The sequence below is a fragment of the Gastrolobium bilobum genome, unplaced genomic scaffold (assembly GCF_033153095.1).
Source record: "Gastrolobium bilobum isolate Gb01-03AN ecotype WA unplaced genomic scaffold, APGP_CSIRO_Gbil_v1 utg14792, whole genome shotgun sequence".
NCBI classification, from domain to species: Eukaryota; Viridiplantae; Streptophyta; class Magnoliopsida; order Fabales; family Fabaceae; genus Gastrolobium; species Gastrolobium bilobum.
Genome location: NW_026900099.1, coordinates 7,380 through 32,742, shown reverse-complemented (window position 1 = coordinate 32,742; position 25,363 = coordinate 7,380). Strand labels below are relative to the sequence as shown.

The 25,363-nt window shown below is 36.8% G+C and overlaps 1 pseudogene; it reads right to left on the bottom strand.

Moving 5' to 3' along the window:
- Positions 1–7,045: 7,045 nt before the first annotated feature.
- LOC133295293 (phosphatidylinositol 4-phosphate 5-kinase 1-like) lies at positions 7,046–17,519 on the bottom strand (annotated as a pseudogene).
- Between the last annotated feature and the right edge of the window lie 7,844 nt (positions 17,520–25,363).

The following is a 25,363-nucleotide window of genomic DNA, read 5'->3' as shown; positions in this document are numbered from 1 at the left end:
TTTGGGATACTTTAGCTACGATAACTTGATGATTAGGAACATTCAAATTCAATCAAATGAATTTTCTTAAAATTATTTTCAAAATTAAAATCAATCAATACACGAATATTTTTTACAAAATGACGTAGCTTTGAGTTTCCTATTGCACAAAGGGATATGTTGGAGCAACAACTCTCCCGTCAAGCCCAATTTTTTTTTTTTTTATAATTTAGTTTTCTTTGTAAATAAAAAATTCTATTATTTGATTCTTTGGGTGAAACAAATATTTAAAAAAAATTATTAAAATTTGTACAATTAATTTAAAGGTGATTTTTAAGCAAAGAGTATAGGATGCTAATACCTTCCTTATTCGTAATCGACTCATGAATCTACGTTCATTTTCAAAGACCATTTTTCTCTTTACAAAAGTGGTTTTCCAATGTTTTTTCATAAATTTTGGTGACAGCTCCATTGTTTCAATTTTTAATTTTTTTTCATTGTTGTCACATTGTGATCTGATTGTGATAATATGCTTATGAATATTGTGCTTGAGAAATGGTAGCTTGCCACAACTTAATGATGATTTTGACCCATACTAAATGGAATGAAAGATCCATTCCAATAAATGGTCCAGAGGCCCAATAATGAAGAATTAATCTAAGAAAACACACATATAATGCGTACACGCAAGTGCACAACTCATCTTGCACTAGCATATGTCTCGTATCCTTAATAGTAAATAGCTAAAGGACACACAAGATTCTAACCAAGTTTGGACATCATAACTCACCAAAAAAACATCCCCGCATATGAGATAAGCTGACAAAATTACCATAATCTATCAATTAGATAGCATGCCACCGTACTAATTAAGGGCTAAGGCAACAAGTAGGTCATGCCGCTTCTATAAAAGAAAGACTCAAAACTCATGTATGATCATTTTCTTAAATATTACATAAACTCATCACCCAAATATTCACTCAAGTGTTAAAGTGTCTTCATGTACCCACCACTAGCCCAGATAACACACACTTCAACTGCATCAGGTCGTCATCCTGTTGATCCCATCCGGCGTGGCGTGGCAGTGCAGCTGGTCCAGTCATGAGAACTCATCGAGTTATCAACTTGAATCAAATTGAATTGTGTATAGTGAGACCTAATTCCTTTTTGGACTCGTAAAATGATAAATAAGTAACTTGAAATTGGTTATGTATTGGATTTATTTTGTTGTAATGATAAATGATACGTGATTGTCTCCTATCGTATGAATTATGATTTAAGTATTCGGCTTGGCTTATTTTATTCAGGTTTGAGTTTCACTAAGAAATTTAGTAGTTTAAGTATTCGGCTTGACAAAATTGAATCATTCTAATTAAATAAAAAATATCAAATTGAAAAAATAAATAAAATAAGTGGCGCTTTTTAAATTTTTGGTTGGTATGTTTCGTAAAAATATTACCTTATTTTTACATTATTTATTATTTTCATTATTTCTTTTTGTAAATTTTAAAAACAGAAAATATGATAATTTTTTGTAGTTATTTATAACAATATATTAATTAAAAAAATCAATCAATTAAACACCGCTTTAATTTGATTATGTCGGTTTTCCAATTTAAATATGAAAATCTAAATTGAAGCCTCATACATATTTTTTGAAATAATAATTTATCTAAGAAATTTCTATAATACTATCTAAACTGAGTTGGGATGTGAGTTGGATACCTGGATCCAACTCGCGATCTGGTGGTGTATTTGTTGCTGTTATAGCTGCTTCTGCAGAATATGGGTAATGTATTTATGAAGGAATTTCAAGACTCAGGATAGGTAAGCTATATGAGGGATTACGATACTAAAATGAAAGTTGTGTACCTCATGAGTATGAGTTGCCTCTTATATAACACAACTAGTGAATTACTCGTGCGATGCCCGGGGAAAAAAAACAAAATATTTATCATCCGCCGTGGTTGGTTAATCGCACTGCAAAACTTATACTTACAAAAACCTGTGTTATTATCTTATTCTATATTTCAGGTGGAAAAAATTACAGCATTGACACAGAACTTTGCAAATATCAATCATAAACAAAAATCTACTATCGAAAGTGATCAATGTTATGCAAATCAAATACAATTATCTACTCGATGAGTTATGTAAAAAATAAATACGCCACAGTAGACTATGTTAAAATGAGGATGGGTAAAAAAAGAAAAATTCATACAACTTATTGCTAACTATAACAACACTAATAAAATCAATGTAACAAACAGACCAAGCAAATATGGAATTAAAAGATCAGCTTGTACCTATAATAAGAAAACACTATTAATTCAGTGTCATTCTGTAGCAATCATTGGAGGAATGAGTTCAACACATATCAAACATGTGATTTCCTATGTTTATGCATTACCAGGGACATCCTCTTCTACCATCATATTTATGCTTACGATACAAAGTGCAAATACTCATTAAATAAATTACGCTAATATGTTAACACCCAGAAGTAATAATCTCAGGAAAAAAAATGAGTTATTTTTTTAGAACCCAAAAAACGTTGTCTGAAAGGGATTTGAAAGCAAATTAACCAAATAATCATGTATGAGTCATATTTTTTGCTTACATTGGAACAAATGTGTCTAAACAGCATCAAATCAATACACATGCTAAAAACTTGTAACAATATAAAGAACCCACAATGATAAATTTTTAAAAAACAACAACATACATTTAGGTCCACCAAAGACTTAAAGAATGAGGTCACAATAGCTTCGCTGCTTCAAACACTTGAAACTTAATATCTTGGCTCATTATATGACTCCAAATTATTTTTTTTACGTTGACCTTAAATAGCATGGAATTTTCATTAAGAACGTTAAGTTTTCCTGGATAATGTTCCAAATCAGAACCCTACATAAAAAAACTCCTTCAAAATTAAGTATAACTCGTGCGATGCACGGGAAAAAAGAAATCTGTTTATCTGTCTCGTAAAAGTTAATATAAATCATAAAAATATATCTCTGCATTTTATTTAAATCAATATTGTTAGCTACCTAACTCCAACTTTTTGTACATATAGAGTTGGCAAATTTTTGAGTTATTATGTTTAATATAAAATAAGAAGAGCAAAATTTTAATTTAATTACAAAAAAATATAGGCGGGTAAGTCCTCCAGTCCGACTCCACTTTGCAACCTCTAATTGTCAGCATTATACACTAGCATGTAATAAATTTTTATATTATCCACACGTAAAATTTTTTATATTTTATCTCAGAGATGGACTTTCATTTATATTTTATCCACACAAAAACATTAAGTATTTACAATTTTGAATTTTGAATTCTAAAAAAGAAGTGAGATATTAATGCACCTGTCTACCACTAATTAATGCTGATTTTTGCATTAACTATTTAGAATTATAAAAACATTATTAATGTTTTTGTTATTAATAATAAAAATGTATTAAATTGAAAAAAGAATACAAACCAAAAGACTGAAAGAGCACTAACAGTACTTCTCTACCTGAATCGCAAAATGACATACATACTTTAAGACTCTTCCTGAATCGCAATAACAACGGCAAGAATATTATAAGTCAATTTTTTTTTGGTAGGCTATTATAAGTCAAATTAAACTTTTTATTAACGTAGACATTTACTTAGTTTTTATTATACGTCAAATGAAAGCTAGATAAAATCATCGGACATTATAAAGCCAAGAATGATTGCGAAATATGATTTATCATTTACGTAGACATTTATTAACGTAGACATTTAATTTCAATAATTTATTCACATTAAATTTCGCTGGAGAAATAAAAAGAAAAGGAAAGAATATATAATCAAAGGATACATAATAAAAGTCATACATAAAATAAAATTAATAAAAATAAATAAGAAAAGGAAAGAATATATAATAATATATCTTTTTCGCTATTATGGAGCCACAATTGTGTGATGCATATTCAAATAAAAGAAAAAGAAAAAGAAAAAAAGGGAAGCTTCAAAATTGAAAAATCAAAAGAAGGTAACCCATATCTTCTTCAGTCTTTCACAGCTTACAAGAGCAAGTTTAGGTCTTCTCTGAAGATCTGCAAACTCCACATGCGCTTTCAAATAGTATAATAGTTGAAAGTGAACCCACCGTAAGGACGACAATTGTTCACTTGTTTCCTCGCATTGAACATTGAGGACATATGCTTCCAAGCTCGTTTGCTGAACAAATGATCATCAAATCTACTTCCATGACCAACCCGCTCTAACAAAAGATAAACAAAATACCGATCCATCTCAGGTTCAAGATTGATTACAAGAGATGAATTGGAAGAATCGAAAGAAAAATGAGAGAGAAGTGGGAAAATAAAAAAACCATAACAGATGTAGATCAGATCTAAGAAAAATATCCTATGATTTTACTTTTTAACTATTTTCACTTTAAAGCCATAACAGATGCAGATCTATCTATGCAAATTTTTGAACGTAAAGCTTCGAACATTATTCAATAAAAAAAAGTTGAGATTCACAAATCCAAAAGGAACAAAGAACAATGAGATGTAGTGAGAAAATTTTGTTACGATTAAAACAAAAAAAATCTTACCGCTGCACCAAGAAAATGAGATGTGGTGGCAGTATTATGAATCCTTCTATCCTGAAAAAAATGAATAAATCAGTCAGTATAAAATTTATGAAAACGAATTCATAGGGTTTGTTCATAAAGAAATAGAAAATTATACCAATAGAACAATCCCTACACACATGAACGAAAAAAAAATGCAAGCAAGACAAAAAGAAGAAGCAACACTTCCCTATTTATAGGCAAAGTCGTAATTTATTTATTTAAAAAAAAAATTTAGCTTGTAGAATACACTTCACCATTACCAATGCAGAAAATAGTGGAGGGAACTTAATTGTTAGGTGACTGATTTCAATTTCAATTAATACATTTCCCACCCATTTCAAATTTCAATTTTGAATTTTGAATTGAGAACATCATTAATATAGCTGTCTGCCACCAAGTATTTTATAATGATTTAAAAGAATCTCTCTCCTTTGTAGAATTTTTTTATTTACGAAATAAAAAACATTTCTAAAAGAAGTAACTTTTCGAACTATCTCCAGTGTGAACAAATCATAAGTTTCAATTCTTTGAGCTGGTTATAGAACTAATCTCGAATTAGGGTTTTGTCACTGTTCACCCTTCTCCAAAGATATATTTGATAGGAATCGAACTCTTACTCTACTCAGCATGCAAAGCTGAGAATTAAGGAGGAAGTGACACGTCAGCAAAGTTTCCAAAGTTTGGTTCTCCTATCTGTATTTTATAATGATTTACTCTTTTAAACATAGTTATCAATATCTTACGATACACGATATAGGATTCACAAGTTCAACGATACGTATCGATAGGTGTATCAGAAAGGAGTTTGTATCGAACAATACAATATTGTATCTTACAATATACGATACGTGTGATACGATACAAAAATTAAATCAAAATTTGTTATTTTTAAAATAAAAAAATTAAATAAAGATTTGATTTACAATTTAAATTAAAAAAAAAGATCCTTTTTGGAAGAAAATGAGGGATTAGTTATGTCACTTATAGATGCTGATAGCGATAATAGTAATATATTAGTCTTAATGGTTGATGAGTAGGAGAATAACTGGTTTGCACTTTAATTACTTATGTATTTTGCTTATTAAATCGTTTTTAGAATTTGGAATTATACGATATTAATTATATTATATATATTTAATTATTTTTATTATATTTCTGTATCTTACGATTCGATACGATTTACGATACACGATACAAAAAATCAGTCAAATGATACACGATACGTATTGCAATTCATCAACCTTTCTTTTAAGAATTAAATTATTTGATGTAATTTTATGAAATTGATTTCTTATAATTTTTTTTAAAAAAAATACAAAATTAACTCAATCAAACTGATATACATTTTAAACCTAACCATCGGATGAAACTATAAATAAAAAAACAAAAACAAAACTAATTAATTATATCGGTAAACCTTTTTCTTTAAAACCGTCTCAATTCAATCGACTGAGACTGAGACAGTAAAACTAATTATTAGTAACAATATGTTTGACCTTTTTTTTTCATTTCTATAGGTGTTTGAAAATTCAAGAGTTGTGGCGCTTCTCATACCCGGCACGCTACTCTATCCTATGATGCACGGACACGGACACGGGACACGACACGACTCGACACGCCGACACGTTAATTCTAAAAAATGTCATATTTCGACACGTTGGAACACGTTTTGATATTAAATAAATTTTTAATATATATAATAAAATTTATATTTAATGCATATAAGAGTGCATAATAAGTCATATAACCAATCAAATATTTAAATTTCATAACATAAATTTAAATATAAATAATTTTTCGTACTTTGTTAATTTTTCATGTCAAGTTTCATAACAGAAAAAAATTAATTTATAAATTATTCTTTTATATTTAGTTAACAAAATAAAATTAAGATTTAAAAAAAAAAACATGTCAGAGCGTTGACCGCGTGTCGGAAAAAGTTGACTGCGTGTCAGAAAAACACGTGTCCGAGCGTGACCGAGCGTTGACCACGTGTCCCTAAATGTTGACTGCGTGTCGGAACGTGTCCGACACACAAATTTTCAAAAAAGTTGTGTGTCCGTGCTTTGGAGATTCTATCTTCCATTATTAAAATACCACAGCACAACATGCATGGCTAGCTATCACTCTCAGATACCAAACCGGTTCACATTACGTGCTCAAATTTCTTGTTTTGTGGCGTTGTTTGATTCTTGGTATTGTTCAAAAGAAGCAAAAAGGACATACCCCTGTATTATTGTTATTCTGCTTTTTCAAACTTCATTTTTAGAGTGACAAAGAAAGAACATGAACCAAGGAAACACCTAGCTCTCTCTTTCCTGTGCTTTTATATTCTTTTTTATGCTTTACTCGCTGCAAAAGTAAAAAACACCAATTTGAATGCACACCAAAGAGAGAGACCGAGACAGGTGGGGGTCCTCTGTGGGAACTTTTCTTTCTTGCTCAACAGGGCAAACCATCCAAAAAATTTATGTTCATTCAATTCCATTATCCATCTTTGACTGTTCTGTACAATTATTCACCCCCACCCCGGTCAAATTTGTATCCCTCCATATGCATTTTGCATTTTTCTATTCCCTATACCCTTCTCTCCACTACCCATAATCAATCTTTCCACAATCATAACAAAAGTGAATAAAAAAAAGAATATCTCATCACATGCCCTATGATGCATTACATGTACAACTATTGTGACAATCTCTCCCCACAATAAAAACAAAAAAAGCATCCGTTCCATGTCCATTTGCAATGGCTATGAGAAAAATTTAGCCAATCACAACAAGTAAGGTCTCCTTTCCAATCTTGGATTTAATTTTAACACCAATATCTCAGATTAAACTTTAAATCACCCATGTTTGCAGCAGTAACTGATGTATCCTGATGATGATAGTTGGTTCCAATTTAATTCCAACCGTCTTTCTCCAAGCATTTCATTTGTCCTCTACAAAGATTCTGTGAATGAAATCCCTAAACCTTTTGGAGTATAGCTTGGGATCAACGGCCGAGATCGAGGTTGAATCGACTTGCAGTGACTTGTATGCATGCTCTAGCTTTTTGCTAATATCATAATCTTGGAGAATGTCAATGATACCAAAGTAGAGGATTACATCCGAGATCTCACCATTACTCTCTGAAGGGGTAGAATTGCTACTTCCAGTACCTGTGTGTTGATCCAATCCAGCTTTACATACTCTCTCAGCTCTGGCAGGCATGTTTGTTCCCAGCCGAGGTTCCCTAGAAATATCAAGAATCACCACATTTATGGATAAAATTAGAATTTAAATCAAATATTTACAAAATTAGGATGTAAACTAACCTATTAGGAAGAAGGCCCAAGAGAAACAAGAAAAGTAAAATTTATACCTAAATCTTGCTAAAGTAATTCTGTAATTATTAATTTTCTCTCTTGGCTAGATTATATCTTTAAAGAGTAAATCCTGTAACTATAGTTTAGAAAGTAAGAAAAACATAAACTTATCTATTTTTAAATCAAACATTTTATATTTTTATGTTACTGGCACAAATCTTCAAGTCCTAGCAACAATTACTGCTCCATCAATATCACTGTCAATTAACAAATAGCTTTGCAAAGAAGGTTTTTCCACTTTTCAGAAATATCAAATGACCCCACCAGCATTTGCTGTCAACAAAACTGCCTCAAATTTTTCCATGAAAACTTCAGTCATTTGTGGTACATCTCAACCAACAGGATCATATTCATTAAAGCAGATAACTAAATCACCCACCCCTAAATCACATCGACAGGAGAATGGAAAATATAATGTTGATTCATCTGCCATTGCTTGGTTTCTACATGACTTGTGGTCCAGATCCTCTTAGCTATTGGCATGTGCATGTGTGATATTGATAGTTTAAGACCGTAGCATTTTGCTTCTGTTTGTTATATGCCTAGGTCCAGACGGACTAAAGCTCAAGCACAGGGCACATACAAAAAAATGAAAGCAGTCGCTACCAATGGGTGCAAGCAATAGAAACAAAAATGCTAAATTCCCTATAAATCATCTAGTCATAAAATGCGGCAACTAAGAATGGTCTATGTTAAGTCGAATCCAAATTCCCTTAATTAACTTGATTTCTACAATGAATGCTGGGTTAGAATTCACATAACAGCTTGAGCTGATATTAATTGAACTTTATCAAGATTTCTAAATCCGCAAACATTGTCTTTTTAGGAATATAAATGAATATGGAGGAGGACAATCTTAACAGTTCATTTTCGTTACTTCATAGCAATTAATTCTACATGTTGAAACAACAAAGACAACTATATACAGGGATAAAGAGAGAAAAGGCATACCGGCCTATGGGTATCCTCTTCATATCCTGCATCTCATCGTTTTGCATGTCTCTCTTGCCTGCCAAATCCATATTCCCACAGATTTTTAATCTCTTTTGGATCCATTAAGTTTACATGAGAAAAGGAAACATGGAAGTATGGAACTAGGAAGTAAGAAGACATATACCTGAACACAACTCATTTGGTGAACTTTTTATTTCATCAAGTGAGTAATCATCACGAAAATGAAGGCCAATCAGAAAACTGTAATCCATTATCCCCTCGGCTTCCAGGAATTCACAGTCTCTATCAATTTGCCTGAGCATAAGTCATTACAAAAGACCAACTCTGAGAACATCACAAAACATGTTGAAAGTAAAAGCAATACGCAACTTGGCACCCTTTAAGCTCTTGAAACCTAGACTTTTCCAGGCGAAAGACAAAACTAAGATCAAGGTCTTTAAGAGTGGTAGTCTCATCAATCTCCTCATGCGGCTTATCTGTTGTGCGCTTATGAATCTGATACTCCGAACAGAATACATTCCCCATTACAACAAACCGAGTCTGTTTATTCATATCATAGCGTTCATCACATTGTGACAAGCATTCGTGTAGTATATCAGTTTATAGCAAATTTTAAATTTGAAAAATCATACCTTCTGACCTCCAATAGGTTTGACACAATGTAAGCCCAGGAATTTTGTTACCATGGAGTTCTTGTACTGAGAAACATGTTGATAGTAACTTCGAAGCATCCTGATGAGCACCTGACATGGCCACCAACTAATTATTGAATTACCCAGGGGAAAAAGCATGGTGACCAAAATCCGAAAGTGAGATTTTACCTTCCTTAATATAGGTTTATAGTTTTCTCATCAAATTTAATGCATCTTCAAGTCTAGTAGAGGCTAGAAACTAACCTTGACTTCAGACTTCTTCAAGGTCTTGATAATAAACCGATCGTCCAGAGTGAGGTAAAAAAAGCTCCCGCTTTTGCCAGGGGAAGACATCTCTCTAAGTGTATCACTGCCGCAAATAGAAAGCATGTAATCCGTGGGATCTATGGCAGATAATTCCCTTAAATGTCTAAATACCAAACAAACAAACAAACAAACAAGTAACCACCAAAAGACATAATTAGTATCCACAGCCACGCTTTTGCCTTACTTAGAAATCAAAAAAGGTTAAAAACAAAAAAAAACAACAACAAGAAACATCAATCAAATCAAGAAGATTGATATAGAAAATATTCACACCTGAACACCACAGTACAGTAGTCTTTCCACTTGAAGTTCACTTACGAATGAGGAGGCGAAGGGAACCTCGTCCAGAACTTCTCCTTTGGATCAAAATCTCTAGGCCTAAGCTCTCGCAGCATCGAAGCATGCTTCCCAACAGAGTATCTAAAAGAAAAACAAAACAAAAAATTCCTAAAAAAAAAAACATAGAAAACCACAAGCATACTGCTATTGCTAAGCCAAACTGAATATAAAAGTTCAAAACTAGCAATGTAGATAAGATACCTGATACCCAGTTGAAGATTAAGCATCAAATCGTAATTCTTATGTCCCTTAGATACAGTATGACCAGGTTTCTTAACATCCCCATCAACCTCAGAACAGGGACTCCTCTGCAACTGTCCAAAACCAACATCATCACCATTCTCCGATTTACAACCATCCCTGTAAAACTTAGAAGCCTTCACATTATCAATAATGTCACAAGTGATATCCCCAGCTTCACCATCAAGCTCCCAAATGCAAATCCTGTGAAAACTCACACTCTTAGACCCATCAACAAACTCACTCTTCTTCATACTCAACTCCTCATTCACGAACTCTTTCCATCCAACCGTTAACGAACTCGCCTTCGTAACGGTTGCCGTTCTGCCATGTCAGCACCCCTTTCCCCGATATCGCACCACCCTTCCACTCCCCAACATACTCGTTCCTCAACTCGTTATTCGGTCGGAGGTTTGTGCTCCCATCACGGGGAAAATACACTTGGCGTGATGGGAGCACCTCGTTCTCCCAATACCCTTCGAAAGAGTTCGTGAATGAGGAGTTGAGTATGAAGAAGAGTGAGTCTGTTGATGGGTCTAAGGGTGTGAGTTTTCACAGGATTTGCATTTGGGAGCTTGATGGTGAAGCTGGGGATATCACTTGTGACATTGTTGATAATGTGAAGGCTTCTAAGTTTTACAGGGATGGTTGTAAATCGGAGAATGGTGATGATGTTGGTTTTGGACTGTTGCAGAGGAGTCCCGCTTTTGAGGTTGATGGGGATGTTAAGAAACCGTTGCAACTCCATGACCCTTCATACACGTCACCATTACCGTAACTTTTCTTGTCGAACCCGTGTTTACAGTCGAAAACCCACAACCCACGGTACGTGTTCCCGTCGACGCTAATGAATGTTCCGTAACCGTCCATCCGACCGTTAACGAACTCGCCCTCGTACATGCAACCGTCCGACCATAGGTATTTTCCGGCGCCGTGAGGCTCGTTCCCAAACGAGCTTCCGATGTAGATGTCTCCGTTTGGGAGCTGTTTGTCCACCGCGCCGAGCGACACGCGCCGCGTCCGCGATGGCCGGCGACGCGAAGGCGCGACCACTACTATCTCGCTGTCTTTATCTTCTTCTTCGGATTTGTTTTTCTTTGCATTAAACCATTGCTCCCAGAGAGTAAGCAGCGTCTCTTGCATCTTTGTTTTTTTTTCTCTTCCTCTTCACCGTAGCAGCGGCGACATTTCCGGCGGAGAATGGAATGGAGCTTTGTTTAGTGTCTGATGAAAAGTTGAGAAAATCGAATGGCAATAATGTTACTGTTGCTGCTTCGAAGAATGGGAATATAAGAGAAGTTAGAGAGAGAGAGAGAGATAAACAGTGTTTTGGGATTAGAGAAAAAAATCAGAGATATGAGTGAGAGAGAGAAACTGGTAAATGCCAACAACGGATGTACTCATTACTCAATTCAGTATATTTTCTTTTTCAAAAAGAAAAAATACCATTTTCATTTAATTCATATCTTCTTAAATATTTCCTATCATATCTTAAATTTTTTTTTGACAGATGTATGATATATTTAATGCACCAAAAAAGTATTCGAAGAAGAGGAGCACCAACTCTTTTTTTTCTACTTTAATTTCTTGACCAAATATGCACTTTTATAGTAACAGATCTTTTTATGTTGAATAAAATAAGATATGATTATTTGGGGACATCGTAATCATAATATAAAAGTTTATCAATGATAATAAAAAAAGATTTTTTTATTAAAATAGATAATTATAAAATTAATTTTATATGATTATCCTGGGATGTTTTATTTCGGTTTCCGCACTCTTATGCTACACTTGCTTTGCGTTTGTTGGTTGGTTGGTTGGTTTGTTTGTTTGTGAACATGTGGATTGCAATTCCACGTGAATTTTGGGACTGTTGAATGTTAATTTCTCCTTCTCATAATGCCATTGGCACCTAAATTTCGGCGTGGTCTATTATTGTATTCATATGCAGTAGGGGTGTTCATCAACCGATCCAAACCGATTCAAACCGCGGTGACCGAACCGAAAAACCGATAACCGAATAAACCGAAAACCGAAAAAATGAAAACTGAAAAAAAACCGCAAATTTTAATTGGATTGGATCGGTTTTTGGATGGGTTGATGAAAACCGATCCAATATATTAATTCTCCTCTACCTACTTGTATCTTTCCCCAATCATAGCCCAAAAATTTTTAAACCCAAGACTCATTAATCCATCAACTAAACCCAAGACAAAATCTAGTCACGTCTTATCAACAAAATTTTATCTTTGTAGAGCTTCATATCTCATTGTAAAAAAAAATTAAAAAATTATATTATAGTTTACTAATGCTTTTGTATTTCAATTTTTTTTTTAGAAAGCCAATATATACAAAAGATGTTATTTGCACAATAATCATGAAATAAATTTTAAGATTTTCAAAAAACCAAAAATCGATCCAATCCAAACCGAAAAAAATTGGATTGGATCGGATCGGATTTGAAAAGAATCTAAACCGAATGGATGATTATATAATCAAACCGAAGGGATTGGATCAGATGATTTTTGCTTGCAAAACCGATCCAATCCAGACCGCGAACACCCCTAATATGCAGTGGCGGAATTATAAATTTTATTTTGTGTATGCACATTTAGGGCGAGAGTTTGGGGACAGCACCTTCGAAAAATTTAAAAAAAAATAAATTAAATATATTAAAAAAGTATAAACAAGAAAAAAAAAACTTTAACTTAACATAAAAAAAATAATGATAAAAAACTCACCTCTGTCGATGTCTATTTGATTCAAAGTTGGTTACTTTTGCTTCACAAAAAAACTTGAAAAATCCCGTGCGATTCTCCTCCACTTGATGAAAATTGAATTTCAGGAATAATTGGTCTATTAAGGTTTGGAGCTAATAAGGTTTATATTTCAAAAAAAGAAGAAGAGACAAAGCAATGAGGCAGGGTTTAAACTTTAAGCTTCTAATTATAGGGCTTGGTTAGGTTGGGCCTATGTTAGTTAAAATCCCAATTTAAATATGTGATTTTATGATTTTACAATTTTTTTTAATCAAAACGATTTCATCAAAATTCCAAACACTTTTATGATTTTTTACGATTTTTTATTTTTCTTCCAATTTTAGATAAGATTCCAATTATAACTATCATGGTTGGACCTAACCTTCTTAAATTTTTTATTTTTTTTAACTTACCTAAATCACCCACCCCTTTGAATTTTTTTTTTCTCAAACCTTTGTGTCCGCATGTGCAGACATAAGCAAAAGTGTCAGTCCGCCACTGTTGATATGGATCTTATGTTAGGACTTAGTAGAGATATTTGAACGTTGATTATCTGCTGAATCTTTGTGGTGGTTGATGATGATGTCGCCGTTAACATAACGGGGTGTGTACGAAAATATGTTTTTTTTTTTTTTGTAGTCAAAATATTTTCAATATCGGAAGGGAGTGTTAAGTGTTGGATATATTTTTTATTATAGATGATAAAAAATAACCCTGTTTATATTATTCTTATTTTTATTATCATTGCCACAAATATTTATTTTTTTTTCCTTTTTTTGTAATGGAATAGGTATTTCGTTGTACAGGAATTGTATTCAGCGTGTACATGTAGAGATTTTATTCTAAAAGACAATATAAATAATGCAATTAGGATTAATTAGGGAATCACTAATGACTATGATAGTAAATAATGAAATATTTATTGATTTTATAGGATGATGAAATATTTCCTGATAAGCGTTATTTTCTTATATTTTTATTTTATTTATACCAATCAATATTTGAAATTCTTGTTACGTACACCTGTTTTAAAAGAAAATAGAAGATTTGAATTCAATTTAGAAAATCCTGTTTCAAAAAGATAAAAAAGTGCACAAAATATTTCTTTTTCTCTAATAATTTCATTCCATAGAATAAGAATTTAAATAGACAAAGAGCGAGAGATATCAACAACAATCATGATTCCTCTAATCACCTATTACTAATAATCAAAATAACTACTCCATATCCCATTATGTATATATTTATCGTATATTAGACTAAGTAAAATTATAATAATAGGAAATTATAATAATTAATTCTAAACATTCTAATGGGCTCGATTAATTCTATTTTGGACAGGTGAATCCTAGAATCTATCTAAGTTTTATTTACTATTTATGGCTATTGGCATATATTATCTTTTCTTTCTTTCTTTCTATTTTTTTTTTATAGGTATACAGACATTTTCTTCGTTGCCATGCAAGTCAACCGATCCAATTTGGCATAGATTGTCAAACTCGTTGTTAATATAACATTATTAATATTAATTTGAATTAGAATGAAGCAATTAAGGGAAAGAGATAGTTGGCATCACGTATAATCCCACCCATTCATACCGTGCTATGTTTGTAAAATGGTGTGGCGTGATAGGATGGTACTCAAATCAAATTTCAATTTTCTCCAAATAAAGTGAGGCTAGCTAAAGCGATGCAAAGAAATGTGAAACTCTGTTTCGTGACTTTTTTGTTAAAAAAATGATGCTTATTTGCAGCATTTACATTACAATAAATGAAATGAAAAGGGTGATATTACACGAAACATGATGCATGTTTCACAACTTCCACATTCAATCTAGACTCGGATTTAAAATCAACAAGTTCATAAAGCATTAGATAAAAATGCTTTCATGTTAACTAGCACTTTTTTTGTTCTGGTATTTGTTTGCTAGGAAATATTGTGTGTCAACAACATTTTGCGAATGACATTTCATGAATAGGACCAAATCATACATAGTTCATGCTTAATGCAAGAGTTTAACCACGAATTTTTAGTAAATTGTTAAAACAATTAATTTGACTTCATTTAACCTGCTGTTTATTAACGAAAGTCTCCAATATGCAAGAGACAAACAACCATACACTTTTTATTGGAAAAAAATAATAATAATAGTATATGTGAGATTGAGCTATAAATTAGGATGTAATTATGAAATGCTTTAATTGCGGGATTTAATTATGCTAAAAAAATCAAAACGTTCATAATGTATCATGTAATATTAAAATATTCTAGAGAATTTTTTTAGATTACATTTTTCTTATATTTTATTATTTATTTCCTTATTTTTGAGTAATATGGATTAATATTTATTTTTTTAAATCACATCAATTATATCATATCACATCAATATATGATTTTTTTTTGGAAATACAATGAAAACTAAAGCAACAAAAAAAAAGCCCTATACTGGGCACAATCTTGGGAGACTAACTCACCTCAAGTCATTACGAAGCAATTCCAAACAAGTCGTTGGAGGAACATCCAGCACAATCAGCTGTCCATCCTGATGAGGTGCATGAGTAGCAAGCCAATCAGCAACAAAATTGTCTTCTCTATAAGTATGACTAAGCTGAATAATCCAGTCTCTTTGAAGCATGCTACGAGCTCCGATGATTAAAGCAGAAAGAGGATGATTTACGTCACACCCTTTTCTTATAAATTCCAAAGCCACCTTGGAGTCACCCTCCACAAAGACTCTCCTAAATCCCTTATGCCAAGCCAGATCCATACCTGTCAAGAACCCCCAAATTTTTGCTGAAGTAGAAGTACCACTCTCCCAAGGAATTTTGTAAAACCAGTTAACCAGTTCCCAGCAGCATCCCTTATGACTCCACCACATGCAGTCCTTTGCCCACTGTCTATGCTGGAACCATCCACATTAAGTTTAACATAACCCTCAGAAGGAAAATTCTAGTGAATAAGACGTTCCTCTCTTCTAAGCTCCTGATGACCAATCTTAATAAGGGTTTCATTAGCCAATTGAATATTACCACAAGTGTAGGTAATGCGCCTAATGAGACCATACTTCGAGGTGCTAGTTTGATCAAAGATCGCCTTATTTCTTTCCCCCCACAAACACCAAGCTATCACCCCAAAATACAAAGGCCAAGTTCGATTAGTTTGAAACGGACCTTTTAATCCTAGATTTGCCTGAATCCATAGGTGAAGATCCATGGAGAAAAAGTCACTACGGTTATCAGAAGGAACCCAATGCTCCCATAATTCCCTGGCACCTGGACAATCTCTAATGGCATATAAACTATCCTCAAGATTATAATGACATCTCAGACACGTTGCATCTGTAGCCATGTGACGATGCACTCTACGAACATTAGTTAAAAGAGAACCTCTGTAGAGAAGCCATAAGAATTGTCTAATACGTTCAGGACCAGTCCAAGCCCAAATTACCTTCCAAATCCTATCCTGATGATAATGCGAGGTACCCATGAGATAGTTATAAGCTGATTTCACTGGAAAAAAACCCCATCTTGGCTACCTGCCCAAATAACACGGTCCGGAGAAGGATCCACTGTAGGAGGGAGCACACTACGAATCTTGTCTAATACTGAAGTAGGAAGAAGGTGCTGGAATAAAGGCCACTCCCAATTACCATAACAAGTTACAAATTGAGACGTAGACCAATAAGTCATAATAGGAGGAATAGGTTGAACGACCAGAGAAATAAGTTGAGGACATCCTGGCACCCACGAATCCATCCAAAAAGACGTATAAACCCCATCACCTAAAATGATACGAGAAATCTCTAGAGTTTGAGGCCAATACTTAACAATAGCTTTCCATAAACCAGAATCATTTGTTGAAGCCGGGATACTTGGAATGAGCCTCTCCTCCACCTTATACATGCTATGAAGGACCCGAACCCATAACGAATTACGATCAGTCATGATACGGTGACCTAGCTTCATGATAAAAGCCATATTATTCTCTTTAATTTTACGAAAACCAAGCCCCCCTACATTCTTCGGCAAACAGAATGTCTCCTAAGAAACCAGGTGAGCTTTCCTTCGTTCAGAAGTTGATCCCCAAATGAAATTCCTAGTTACACTCTCAATACGATCACACGTACCACTAGGAATAATACAAGTTTGCATAGGATATTGAGGAATTGCAGTAAGAACTGACCTAGCCAAAGTTAATCTTCCCGCTAAGGAAAGAGTACGTTGATTCCAGGCATTTAAACGAGCTTGCATCCGATTTAAGATATAGCCAAACGTACTCTTTGTAACACGGCAATGACGAAGAGGAATACCCAAGTCATTTGTAGGAGAGTAGCCTATCAACTGGCTTAGATTCTGCACTCGGGTATGATTAACGTTTCTGGAGAAGAAGACTTTTGTTTTTTCCTTGCTAACCTTCTCACCAGAACACCTGAAAAAACAATCAAGAATCTTATTAATAATAACAGCTTGCCCTTCTGTGGCTTCTGTAAAGAGCAGAAGATCATCTGCAAAAAATAGATGGGAAAACAGTGGTCCCCTTCTATTCAATCTGATAGGCTTCCAAACGTCCTCTTGAACTGCTACATTAATCAAGTAAGAAAGTCTTTCCATGCAAATGATGAAAAGATAAGGAGACAAAGGATCTCCCTGACGAAGACATTGATTGAGAGAAAATTATGTCGTAGTTGATCCATTCCATAACAAATTCATTGTACATGACGAGACACAACATATGATCAGAGAAATAATATTCTCAGGCAAACCAACATCCACAAGCGTGTCTTTCAGAAACTCCCAAGAAATCTTGTCGTAAGCCTTTTCTAAATCAACTTTGACAGTCATCCAACCCTTACCCCCTCTCTTTTTATTCATGGAATGGATGATTTCCTGAGCCACAATGATATTATCCGCTCCTTGTCTACCCTTAATAAAACCACATTGATTAGGCATAACCAAGTGAGCATATGAGATTTTAGCCTATTAGCGACAATCTTAGTTACAGTCTTGTAAATAACATTACAAAGGCTAATAGGTCTAAAATCCTTAAGTAATTCAGGCACATCAATCTTAGGAATCAGACAAATCAAAGTTTGGTTAACCTCTTTGATATTATCCGGATGAAGGAACACACCTTTCACAAAAGAGATAACTGACTCACCCACCTTATCCCACTGAGATTGAAAGAAAAGAGCATTAAGCCCATCCTTCCTAAGCGACTTGTGTAAGAACCCGCACCGTTAATTAAGGTATTTAATTAATTAATTATGCAAAATTAGGAAATGATTTCATAATTGACCCTAATAATTATTTATGAGGCTTAATAATTATGGTAAGTGATTAAGAGTGCTGAAAGTCACTTTTCAGAAGAAAAGTGCAGATACCGGTTCTGCTAGTCGGTATAAATGCGTACCGAAAAACTATCCCGAAAAATTTAAATAAGTGCATGATAATTACCAGAATAATATGTAGGACTTGTAAAACGAGTTTCAAGTCCAAATAATGAGAACTAGTGCTAGAAACCGGTACTGGCTTTGAAAAGCGCCTACCGGAAAGGTGCTCAGAAAAATATAATAAAAATATGATAATTCTTAGAAAATTATGTAGTTTCAGAATCCAAAGTTTGGGATTAAAATGCTAAGCGTAGCAATTAAAGTTAATACTGTGTGTTTAAGTGTGTTTGGGCTATAAATACTCCCATTATGGGCACAAAACCCTAGGATCAGAATTCTATACGTGAGTTGGGGCTGACCATTTGCTGGTTACTGTTCCATTGGCTTTTCCTTCCATTTCTTGAGCCAAGTTGTGATCTTTCTTGATTTTCTTCACATTTCCACCTTGTAAACACTTGGGAGCATCCTTGTAGGAGTGAAAGGAGGGTCTTTTCTGAGTCTTAGCCACTGTTTGAGTCAGTCTTTAGGGCTGAGTTTGGAGGTTGAGTAGTGGAAGCCTTGGTCTTACCATTTGTGAACTCCAAGTGTCTATCTTTGTGGAGAAAAGAGTCATCTTGTTGTGCATTTTCGTGCACCTTCTTAGTCAGAATTGTGAGGAGCTGTGTTGAGCTCCAAGAGCATCTCCATTCTGAGTTTTGAGCCTTGATATGTTGTACCAACCTTTATCTTGAGTTTTAAGGCTTAAAATTGGTACCTTGATGCATCTAATGACTAAAAGATGATAACTTGTTGTTGAGTAATGTTGAACACGCCTAGAAATGCATGATTAGGTGTTTAAAATCGATAAAAAGGGAACCTTTAAGGGATATCTTCACGAAAATGCAGAAACTGCATTCTGTCGTGAAATATCCGGATATTTGTCGAACAGATATCCGGATATTGGATATCCGGATATGTGGTTTTGGGATATCCGGATATTGGATATTCGGATATGGGAATCTGTATATCCGGATATTGGATATCCGGATATGGACAGTGAGATATCCGGATATTGCATTTCCGGATATGGTCCCGAGGAATATCCGGATATTCTGGGATTTCGCAGAACAGTAGTTGTGGTGTGTGTACAGTAGGCTATTGGGGGTTTGTGGACCCTAGTTTGATGGAGTTGAACTTCTGTATTTTATGGACTAAGCCAGAATCATGGGATTAAGGGCTTGTGGCTTTGTTAGAAGCTTTAAAACTTGAAAACGTAATGAAAAGGCGTTGTCTTTAATTTGTATGCATGTGGTACATGTTTATTGATTTATATTTTGTCCATATCAGATTGTGATCTGTTGTGATTGGACTTTGAGCTTGTGGCATTGGATAGCTAGCTTAGAGTTAAGCTTTCGTGTCCTCGGTTTAGCCATGTTGTGGTTCCACCATGTTCCATGGGGATATGGTTATATGCATGCTGTGTTACATGCTTTTGATGTTTTGGAAATGCTGTTGAGCTATTGTATGTTAGTGCCTTGTTGATACGCATGGATGTGTTCCACCTATACGGTAAGCCTGAGTATGTAGAACATACAAGAGGGTGAGGCTATGGGTGAGGTGCAAGCGGTGTTCCTTGTACTACATGTAGGGAATAGACGTATTTTTACATTCTCTGGCCAGTAGATAGTGATTACACACATGCCATAGATATCTGTTGCACTACATAGTTTTGGAACTGATATTGCACATGTAAGTGAGCTTGGGGTGGAAGATCCTTGAGGACCCCTTGTCTTACTGAGATTTCTAGTTTAGAGATCTCACCCCACGTTTGGGGAATGCTTATTTCAGGGTCAGGTAATGTTGAGACCTCAGGCGGCAGGAGGCCGGAGCTGAGTTAGATTGCTGTTATATTATGCTGTCATGATTGGATGCTGGATATGCATGCTGCTTATATGCTTATAGCTTCAGTTTATGCTTATGGAGTTTATGTTGAGACTGGTTGTTTTCTATGTTTATTTGGTGAGCATAGGGATTGTCCATGACACATAGTATTGTTATGTCTTGAGTCTTTTGGAGTTGTAATAATGTATCAGGATATTGTCCGGATTACTTGACGTAATGTCGTGATTTAGATACACACTTTATCTATATATTGAGGTATTTCAGTAGATGTCTTATTGCAATTTACATACAGGCGTTATTTTATGAAATTGATTAAGTAATCAAGTTGGTAATTGATAATGACGTCATAATTGAAAAGAAAAAGAATATTCCGCACTTTTAATTAAGCACCGCTTAATACGATGTAATGTTAATATTCCGGGTATACACGGGGTGTTACATTTTATGATATCAGAGCAACGGTTCAAGGGAAAAGCCTGTATGTATTGCAATGATTAGGATGTTTGGTTGTGTCTGTTTTGTGTGTTTGCTCCGTCGAGTATTATTATGATAATGCATATGTGACCACATTGCGTGGGCCTGATCAACTCATAATTTGTTTAACTTGTGCAGAATCATGGTAAGACCCGGGAGAAACCGCGAGACTTCGGAGGATCGGTCCGATCCTGTCCTGGCTGCATTGGCTATGAGAATGGCAAACCAGGCCATGCTGGACGCCGTCAGAGAGGCGAACAGGAAGGCCACTGAGGACGTGTTGGAGGCCAACCGTCTGGCGAACATGACGATCTTTAGAGTCATGTTAGAGGAAATGAGGAATGGCCCTGATGTTGGTCATGCTCCACCGCCACCACCACCACCACAACCTCCACCCAATCTGCAGGATGACTCTCAGAGTCAGATGGGAGATGGCAGACATCTTACGGGGGCCATGCAGACCGTCCCTGTTTTTGTTGAGGATCGTGATGAGATCTACCGCCGGCTGAATGCTTTTCGTAAGCATAAGCCACCTGCCTTTGATGGATCTTTTGATCCTGTTGCTGCGGCACGTTGGCTTCAGGCGTTGGACAAGATATTTCGGGTCATGCTGTGCACAGATCCGCAGAAGTTGATGTTCGCTACTTACATGCTGGAGGGCGATGCCCATGAGTGGTGGACAAACCTTTCTCATGTCTACGAGATGCAGGGTCATGTGATGACTTGGCCTATGTTCGAGGATTTCTTCTTGGGTCAGTACTTTCCATATGACGCTCAGGAGAGGCAGCATGGAGAGTTTGACAGATTGGTGCAGGGCTCGTTGTATGTGGACGAGTACTTGGCTAAGTTCAACCAGTTGGTGAAGTTTGCACACTTCAGGATGGCGAGGCCTACTCCTACATTTCTGGCTGCTAAGTTCCGCAGGGGACTTAGTGAGGATATTGCTGGTTACCTAGCTAGTTCTGCTTCTAGAGATTTTGGGACACTGGTTCAGCAATGTCGTGATATTGAAGATTAGTACAGCTCGAGTAAGGCCAAGAAGGCCAAGGTTGCTGAGGCGACGAAGGTTGCAGCTGGTAGTTCCACTTCTTGGCGAGACAGGAAGTTTGGGAACAAGGGCAAGGGTAAACATATGGCAGCTCGGCAGGCGCCGAATCAATTCAAGAGGACTTCTGCCCAGGGGAGTGCAGCGAGACCTCCTGCTCCCAGGTGTTCGGGATGCGGGAAGACTCATTTTGGGCCGTGCTCTACCGGTCAGTTGATTTGCTTTCAGTGTGGCAAGGAGGGCCACTTCTCCAGAGACTGTCTGTCGGCGACGGCGAGGGCTACTGCAGTGCAGGCAGTGCCACTTCAGATGGTTCCCCGTCCACCTACTTCGGCATCGGCAGTGCCACCATCTGCTGGGAGAGTTTATACTCTGGATCGTCAGCAGTCGGATCGAGCTCCGAACCTTGTCAGAGGTACTGTTACGATTGGTTCATCAGTTGTTGATGTGTTGTTTGACTCTGGGGCTACGCATTCTTTTGTTGCTACCCCGATTGCTGTGGGGCTTGAGTTGCCCAGTGATGTGCTTTCTCCACCGATGCAGGTGACTACCGCCACCGGAGAAAGATGTGATGCTACCATTTTTCATCGCGATGTGGCGTTTCAGTGGGATGGCCGTGAGTTCTCGGTGGATCTGATAGGATTGCTGATGGCCAACTTGGAGGTTATTCTGGGCATGGATTGGCTGTCCAGAAATTGTGTGATGATTGACTGTTGTGCTAAGCGTGTAGTGTTGTCTCCGTGTGATTCCACAGCCAGTTCCTCGCCGTACATTTCGTTGCTGCAGGCTAGGAGAGCCTTGAGAGCAGGGGCATTTGGTTATGTCATGTTGGGAGGTTTGGTGAGTGCTACACAAGAAGATATCACTGGCATTCCTGTGGTGAGGGTATTCCTCGAGGTGTTTCCTGAGTTTCCGCCACAGAGGGAGATAGAGTTCTCTATAGATCTGTTGCCTGGTGTGGGGCCGATTTCTTTAGCTCCATACCGAATGTCGCCACCGGAGTTGGCAGAGCTGAAGAAGCATATTGAGGATCTTTCAGCGAAATATTTCATTAGACTGAGTGTGTCTCCTTGGGGAGCACCAGTTATCTTTGTGAAGAAGAAGGACGGGACAATGCGATTGTGCACCGACTACAGGCAGCTGAATAAGGTGACAATCAAGAACAAGTATTCCCTTCCTCGGATTGATGATCTGTTGGATCAGCTCAGGGGTGCTTGTGTGTATTCCAAGATTGATCTCCAGTCCGGATACCATCAGATTCGGGTGAAGCCGGAGGATGTCCCGAAGACCGCATTTCGCTCGAGATATGGTCATTTTGAGTACTTGGTGATTCCGTTCGGTCTCACCAATGCACCTGCTGTGTTCATGGATTACATGAACCGGATTTTCCAGCCGTACCTGGATCAGTTTGTTATCGTCTTCATTGACGACATTTTGATTTACTCCAAGACGGAGGAGGAGCATGTGGGACATTCGAGAACTGTTCTGCAAGTGCTGAAGGAGAAGAAGCTGTATGCGAAACCTTCCAAATGTGAGTTCTGGCTCAAGTCTGTGAAGTTTCTTGGGCATGTTATTTCTGCTGAGGGAGTTGCAGTGGATCCGAACAAGATTGAGGCCGTGCTGGATTAGGAGAGACCCAAGACAGTTACGGAAGTGAGGAGCTTTCTGGTTTTGGCTGGTTACAATCGGAGGTTCATCAAGGGATTCTCCACCTTGGTTTTACCATTGACTCGCCTTACTCGGAAGGAAACTCCATTTGTGTGGACTCACGAGTGTGAGGTCTGTTTTCAGGAGTTGAAGGAGAGACTGACTACTGCTCCTGTGTTGGTCCTTCCTGATCCTGCGCTTGAGATTGAGCTTTACATCGACGCCTCCGGGAAGGGGCTAGGTTGTGTGTTGATGCAGTTGGGAAAAGTGATTGCCTATGCTTCGAGGCAGTTGAAACCTCATGAGGAGAACTACCATACTCATGACTTGGAGTTGGCTGCTATTGTGTTATCTTTCAAGATTTGGAGGCATTATCTTTTTGGTTTGAGGTTTGTGTTGTTCAGTGACCACAAGAGTTTGAAGTACCTGTTCAACCAGAAGGAGTTGAACATGAGGCAGAGGAGATGGATGGAGTTCATAAAGGACTACGACTTCGAGCTGAGGTATCATCCTGGCAAGGCCAATGTGGTAGCTGATGCTTTGAGTCGGAAATCCAGTAGTTCATTCAGTTTGTTACTTGGTAACTTCGATGTGGTTGAGAAGTTCCGCAACTTGGCAATGACCGCTCTGTGTGAGAGTGTACTTCTCGGGTTGGAAGCATCCGATGTTGTGAACGAGCTGCTAGAAAAGATTAAAGAGGCACAAGTTCAGAGAGAGTGTATGGATTATGTGAAGAACCAAGACGATGTGTCTTGGAATGATGATGGATTGCTTTTGTTTCAGCAGAGGATTGTGGTTCCTCGAGGCCCGTTGACAGAAGAGGTTATGAGAGAAGGCCATAAGGGTCAGTTTTCTATCCACCCTGGAGCTACTAAGATGTATCAAGACTTGAAGAAGAACTTCTGGTGGCCGGGCATGAAGAAAGATGTTGCTATCTTTGTGTCCAAGTGTTTGGTTTGCCAGAAGGTGAAGATTGAACATCAGAGACCGTCTGGTGAACTTCAACCTCTTGAAGTACCACAGTGGAAGTGGGAAGGTATTTCCATGGACTTCGTGGAGGGATTTCCGAAGACTCAGGCGGGTTGTGATTCTATTTGGGTCATTGTGGACAGACTGACGAAGTCTGCCCATTTTCTTCCAGTGAAGGTGAGCTTCACTACAGAGCAGTTGGCCAAGCTTTATGTCCGTGAGATTTTGAGGCTTCACGGGGTGTCCGAGAGTATCATTAGTGATAGGGACCCGAAGTTCACATCTCAGTTCTGGGAGGCGCTGCAGGAGGCTTTTGGTACGCAGTTGAGATTGAGTACCGCCTATCACCCTCAGACTGATGGATAGACTGAGAGGACCATCCAGACCTTGGAGGACATGTTGCGAGCTTGCACGTTGGAGCAGGGCTCAGCATGGGATAGGTACCTTCCGTTGGTTGAGTTTTCTTACAACAACAGCTTTCATGCTAGCCTGGGCATGGCGCCCTACGAAGCACTGTATGGTAAGAGGTGTCGGACTCCTACTTGTTGGTCTGAGGTTGGGGACAATGAGCTTTTTGGCTTGGACTTTGTCCAAGATACCACCTTGCAGATCCAGATGATCCGTGAAAAGTTGAAGCAGGCGCAGAATCGCCAGAAGAGCTACTATGATGTCAAGCATCGTCCGCTGGAGTTCAGTGAGGGTGAGCACGTGTTTGTGAGACTTTCACCTGTCACCGGTGTTGG